A 6,496-nucleotide genomic window follows, 5' to 3' on the forward strand; every position below is an offset into this window, starting at 1 on the left:
ATGGAGCATGGGATTCCCTTCTCTGCTCTGGTGATCAGAAGCAGCAGCAGCAGCAGCTCAGAGCTGTGCTTTCCCTTTGAGGCTCTACCTGCTGTGATCAGGAACACCTGGAACCCAGGTCAGAAGAGAGGAGGGGGCTTGAGGCCAGCAGCACACGTCCTGCCAGGAGGAAGCTCTAGAAACTCCTGGAAGGAGGAAATGGGAGAGACAGTTTTGTAAAGCCACAGGCAGACAGAGCCCCTGGCACACCAGAACTGTTAGTGCAGGAGGCCCCGGGTAGTGAAGAGCATCAGAAGGGCCTGGAGAAAGGGATGAGGGGGGCTGGGGCTGGGGCTCAGCAGGAGAGCGCTCGCCTAGCACGCATGAGGCCCTGGGTTGGATCCTCAGCACCACATAAAAATAAATAAATAAAAATAAAGGTACTGTGTCCAACTACAACTAAAAAAATAAATATTAAAAAAAGGGTGGGGATGAGGGACAGATGGCTTTTCCTGTCTCATGAAGGTACGAGAGGAGGTAGGTCCCTTGCAACGGGAGGACTCTTCTGGCAGGAGCCTTATGTTTGTCCCTGCTGTCCATTCCCTGAATTAGGCTTGGATAAATATTCCAGAATGTTGGAAAGGGATAGGAATCATTCATTTTCCTTCCATTAGCAGGAACATCACTTTTGGTATAGACAAGCATCTGCATGTGAAAACCATTAAAGCAAGAGACTCAGCTCTAGGAGCCAGAAGGGAGAGCAAGAATTCCATTTAAATAAATGCACTGCAGAGTCTGTGGTGTCAAACTCCTGCTGTGCCCAGCTTCTGGGAAGAGATGTTCCTGTGCAGGGAGCCATCTTGAATTGGTCCTGGGCATGTCTTGTCTTGTCACCATGGGCTTGGACAGTGGAAAGCAAGTCCTAGGATCCCGTGGGTCACACCAGCAGGGCCGGTAGATTTCCTTTTCCTAACCCAAATGCAGATCCAGGCCAGGACAGTGACAGGACAGAACTCTGCACTCCCCGCCCCCCACCCCCAGATCTTCTTGCAGCCACACAGGCTCCCATTGCCCTACACAGTGCAGTTCCCCACCCAGAGCGAGAGACACAGGAAGGGATATTTCAAGTCTGGCAAGTATGCTCAGAATCATTAAAATTTAATCTACTCCACAATCCTGTCATGGTTTGCCAGCAGCACACACAATTCTTGGTGCTCCAGGGGCCCAATGACTGTCATTTTCTTGGCCAAATTCTGAGGATGGAGTAATGTTAGATAGTCCAAGTCAACATGCATGGTTCTCAGCTCTGTGGACAGACGTGGACCTCTGTCCCTCCTCATTAATCTAGACCTGGTGCTATTTGTGGCAAATTGTGCCTATAGATGCAGTTTCCCTCATTCCCCCTGCCCCATGCATTACAACCAAGTAATTATGTTAGGAAAACAGATTTCCATGTAGGTCTTTTCCCAGCACAAGATTTTTGTTCTGTTTTTTAGAAGGGCTTGGTTTCTGGTGTCTAAGACCCTTGTTTCTTTTTAGAAACTGGAATATTTTTCCTTTTCTATAAGCCAAAAAGAAAATTGCATTAAAAGATCAACATCTGGCTCTTTCTTCCCTCTCTCCCTGTTGAGCTGGAATAGACAGATGTCCATGGGCTGAGAGCTTCTGAATCAATGGCTCCAGGGGCCTTGCCAAGGATGAAAGACTTCTGTCCCCCACCATGGCGAGGTCAGGGCGGTGACGCAGACAATTTCACATCTCGAAACCTTGTGGTGCCTTTTCCTGTGGTGCTTTTTGTCGTGTTGACTCCACCAGGGCAGCCACTTGCAGCAAACAGCAGTGCCAGTACTTTTCCTTGGCGTCACGTGCCAGTGCGGTAAAAGACTTTAATGTATACACATATAAATAGATATAGATATATCACAATAGTTATATAATTATATAATTGAGGTTCTGATGCAGCTGTGATGGGAGAGGATCATTCCTCTGAAAATATGGAAAGCTACTCGACTGAACCAATGTCTCTCCTGAGGGTCCTGATGTTGGAGAAGGGCACTCCCAGATGAGATGGGTTTTTTTCCTGTGACGAGTTTTCTTCTTTCCTGTGAAAGTTGCTGTCTCCATAACATGGAACGTTTGGTAAGGGAGCAAAGAGCAGCTTCTTTTGAACTTCCTTTGGTGCTGATATTGTTTTTAAAATTTCTTTCTTCATTTTGCTTTCCCACCAGTGGCCAATAAGCTGCTTTTCCAAAATCTAGACTCACCATCCCAAGGTGGCAAGGGACAGTTTGAGAGTAAGAGACTGACTTTGTGATCTAACACAGACAGTGTTCTCTGTGACCTGTGTCATTCTCCCAGCCTCAGTTTCCCCATCAAAAATGGGTGTCATACTATTTCCTTACCTCATGAGGAAGGGTGACTTCAAAGGACTAATTGGTGGCGCTGAATCATTAAATCATTAATTTGGAGACAGCAACTTGATTTGTTTTCAGATTTTGTTTGTATGTTGCTAAGATTTTAATCTTGGGGTTTAGCTTTGTTTCCCTCTCCTTCTCCATCTCTGTTTTATGCCCTCCCTTTGGCAATACCTTTGAATATTGTTAATGGTCGAGATTCACATAGAGCGTTGGGTAGTGCAAATTTCTCCCAAGGGAACAACATCGATAATACTGTATAAGGTGCTAGAATCAAACCTCATTTTATATACTTTGGTTCTTAGAGAAAAACAAAACATGCAGAATTATTTCTGTGAAGCCTTACTATAGATTGTTATAGCCAATTGTTTATCCAAAAAGTGAGAGAGAATAGAATATAAAGATGCAGAGATTCTGTCTAAAATGTAACTAAAAGATCTTTGTTATTTCCTATATTAATGTAAACTACCACATATATACATATATATATATATATATATATATATATTACATATATATGTGCTTAAGGCAGAAAGAATGGGAAAATGTACAGTGTGCTCATCTTTATTTTAATTTTCACTTGGTTCACAACTTTGAGTGTGTGTGCAAGAGAGCTTTATAGTGGGGATTGGATGAGGGATGCCCGGTGCAATAGAGGAAATTATTCATACTTCCGATTTATTCCACATGTTATGAGAAGTAGGCCAAACAAGAGGAAAGGGAAATAAATTAAAATGTAGATGTGCTTTTAAATGTTCTAAGCATTGATGTTACACTTTGGTGTTGTTTCTTTCTCGTTTGAAGGTTTCTCCACAGCACTGTCAAAATGTCGCTGCCTATAGGATGATAACAAATAATGATGACCTCGAGAAAGTTTTTTTTAAAAAAAGTGTTGTTTTTCTCCTCCCATCTCTTAAAAAATAGTGGCCCTTCCCCAACCAAATTGCGGAGCCTTTTCACAGAAGTTCAATAAGAAAATCGAACCATTTCTGGTGCTTTCTTTCATGCCCTCATCCCCCCACCCCCACCTTTAGTTGCTACTGAAAGCAAGAATCAGAGATGACTTTGGACAAGAAGTGGGGCGAGGATGCAGGAAACGTGTGTTGGTGAATCCAAACTTCGCTGGAACAAGCGGCAAGGGGTCCTCTCAAAGGATAGCTGTGCGCTTCAGGTGTTTAGTACTAGCACCTGTGTGTGTGTGTTTGTGTGTGTGTGTACTGTATATGTTTCAGTGTACGAAATGTCTGGTGGACAGAGAACAAAATACCGCCAACAGAAATGAACAGAAAAAAATATATGAAATGCTATTTTATCAGATGATGCACTTGTTCACCTTGACGAGAAGCCACTGTTTCACAACTATGCAATCTTCCAGATTCTCTCCCCTCCCTCCTTCACCTCAGATCTCCCCACTGTTCTCCACGTCGCTCACAGATTTTTCCTTTGTCCAAGAACCACAATACCCAATCCCTGGTTCAAGGTGAGCATGCTACAGCAATTCTTTTCCCAAATTTAAGAGCTAGCAACAACAAAAGTTTCCCTTTCTTTCATTTGAAACGATTCGATGTGACCCCGTTTGGTTCTGTAAGTGAACTAGTATGTATTGTATGTTTAGGTTACATGTTTACAACTTGTTTTCATTCCTCTGCTTGGTTTGAAATATTTATTTTCTTTATAGAGTCTACTTTTTCTAGTATATGTTTTGGGGATGTATTGACTTAAGGCAAGAAAAAAAAATTTGGCTTAAGTGGAACAATGAGCATGTGACCTCTGGGGTGGGGGTGGGATGACGAGCACCTGCATCCCGGCCCTGAATGAAAGCGTGGCAGGGGGCTGGTGTACTCTGGGAAGGACCCGACCTATTTGGTATTTTTCTTTACTTATTTGTGGTCATCTCTATGGAGTAACCTGTCCCCAGAGGGTCAGCTAGGATCTTCCGCCTTATCTTTCGGCCTACAGCACTCTTCCCAGCTACTCTCCTAGTCTATGCACCACACCCAGTGCCAAATCCCATTTTCCTGCCCTTGCTAATACCCTCCCCCACACCCCGCCAGCCAGTGATGGCACCTTGCCCTCGTGGGGTGAGTGTCTCTGCTTGCATTCTGAGATGTAGGTAAAAGGGGAATCTTCCAGAGGCTGATGTGGAAAGTGCTCAGGAAGCCAGCCCTCAGACCACACCCATCGGGAGGCATATTGGGAACATGACCCTTAGCTGTGGGGAGTGCAGTGGATTCTAGCACATTCACAAACTACCATGAGGCCAATTCACCTGAATTGGCACGCCTTCTCCAGGTTTTAAAAAAGCAGTTTCAGGGAAGAAGAGAGGACCGGGGTTACACAAAGCACAACTAGGCAGGGGGAGCCCTGCATACAGAAGGCAGCTTCTTGACTTTTTTGGTTGAGTCTGCACAAGTCTGAGTTTTGCTCATGGTTTACAAATCTTGCACAAGGTGGCCAAGCCATCCAAGACAGTTTTTAAAAGATAAATTCAGACACTGCCTAACTGCTCTAGCACAACACGCTCCCATGGCATGGCGGGCGGAGCTTTGAGGGAGTTCTTTTGGGATGAAGAAGGAGGCGGGTCCTCTGGTCAGAGCACACGGTCTCCTCCCCCTGTCGCCCACGGTTCTCTTAGCTACTCAGGGGATCTAAACAAAGTGCTGTTCATTTGCTTTGTCCTGCCCGCACACCATACCCACCCCAGGAGTTTCTCACCCCTTCTTTTTTCTCCTGAAAAGGGGGTCCTCTTCATCTTGTGAGGTAGTTTTCTGGAGACTTCTAGGTCTATTGTGAGGTGCAGCCCTTGCATAAGCAGCCCCAGACGTCTTTCCCAGAAGCCAATGCATCTTAGGCTGAGAAATTTCTGCAAGGATCAGTTCTAGGCCACATGAAATTTCCCAAGCCCCCGTTGGGGGGTCTCACAGAACGGGCCAAGGTCCTGCCCTGTGTGACTCCCCTCATCTCTGGCCTCTGAGACACAAAGTCTCCAGGTCTTCCAAGAGGCAAAGGATTGGAGGCTAAACAAAGAAGGGCAACAGTGCAGTTTAGGGTTGGACTTTTCAGTTTAGGGTTGTGGCCACCTGCTGCTCTGGAAGGGATGTCTGCTCTGGCTGGGCAGAGTCAAGCATTCACCCCGGATCTAGATCTGACTGACAGCTCATTGGTAGCACAGACGGGTGTTGCTGAGGAAGCTTTCCATCTTGTGGCTGTGTCCTGTTGCACAACTGGGCTGACCGCCTAGGTGGGCTTTGGCCATCCCTCAGCAGCTGAGACTCTGCAGGGCCCCCAGGAGCATAGTTCCAAATGCCAGGGCCAGGGAAGTCAGGTGCGGTCCAGAGCCCCCCCCCCCCCCAAGCTGGCTTCTCCTGGCAAAGAAATCCAGTCAGGAATGCTGTGCCTCCTCTTGTGGTAGCAGGGGACAGTTTCTGCACGGAGAGACGTACTCAGAATTACTGCAGGCCCAGGAATGTCAGGTGTCCAAATAAGCCAGGTGGGACCTGGGCAGTGACATTAGCCAACTGCAGCTGTGCCCTTGTGGAAACAGGAGAGCTCAGATTCTGCTGACGCTGAGGGAGTGGCAGTGAAGCACGAGGTTCTGTGTCAGTGTCCTCACACAGATTAATTCCCTGGATCCTGTGAGGCAAGAAAGCCCCATCCATCTTACAAACGAGGAAACTGAGGCTCAAGGAGTGCCCCTGACTTGCACAGGGTGAGTCAGGGACACAGCTGGAGGTCAGAACTGGAGACTCTGTTCCTTCCACCTCAGGGTCCTCTCCCTTCCAAGGTCTCTCCTCTTCACCCCTCTCCCAACGGCTCACCAAGACCAGGTGGCTCCTGATGATCTACATGGACTGCTTGAGACAGGCACCAGAAAGCCTGAGTGTCCTGCCTATCAGGGTGGCTGCAGAAGCTACAAAGAGTAGGGACACTTAGTAATAATTCATGAAATAGGGCATCCCTGGGAGAAGGGTGCCTGTCTTCCACCCAGAACTCTAAGCATGGCTTCCTATGCACCCCTCCAGGGCGCCCTCTGCTAGTCGGAGAACTTCCAGGCCTCCTTCTTGTTTTCCGTGATCTCAAGAGATGACTTGCAGATGAATGGA

This window comes from Marmota monax, unplaced genomic scaffold, assembly GCF_021218885.2.
Source record: "Marmota monax isolate L192 unplaced genomic scaffold, Marmota_monax_Labrador192_F-V1.1 WCK01_AAM20220418_F8-fsc00288, whole genome shotgun sequence".
NCBI lineage: Eukaryota > Metazoa > Chordata > Mammalia > Rodentia > Sciuridae > Marmota > Marmota monax.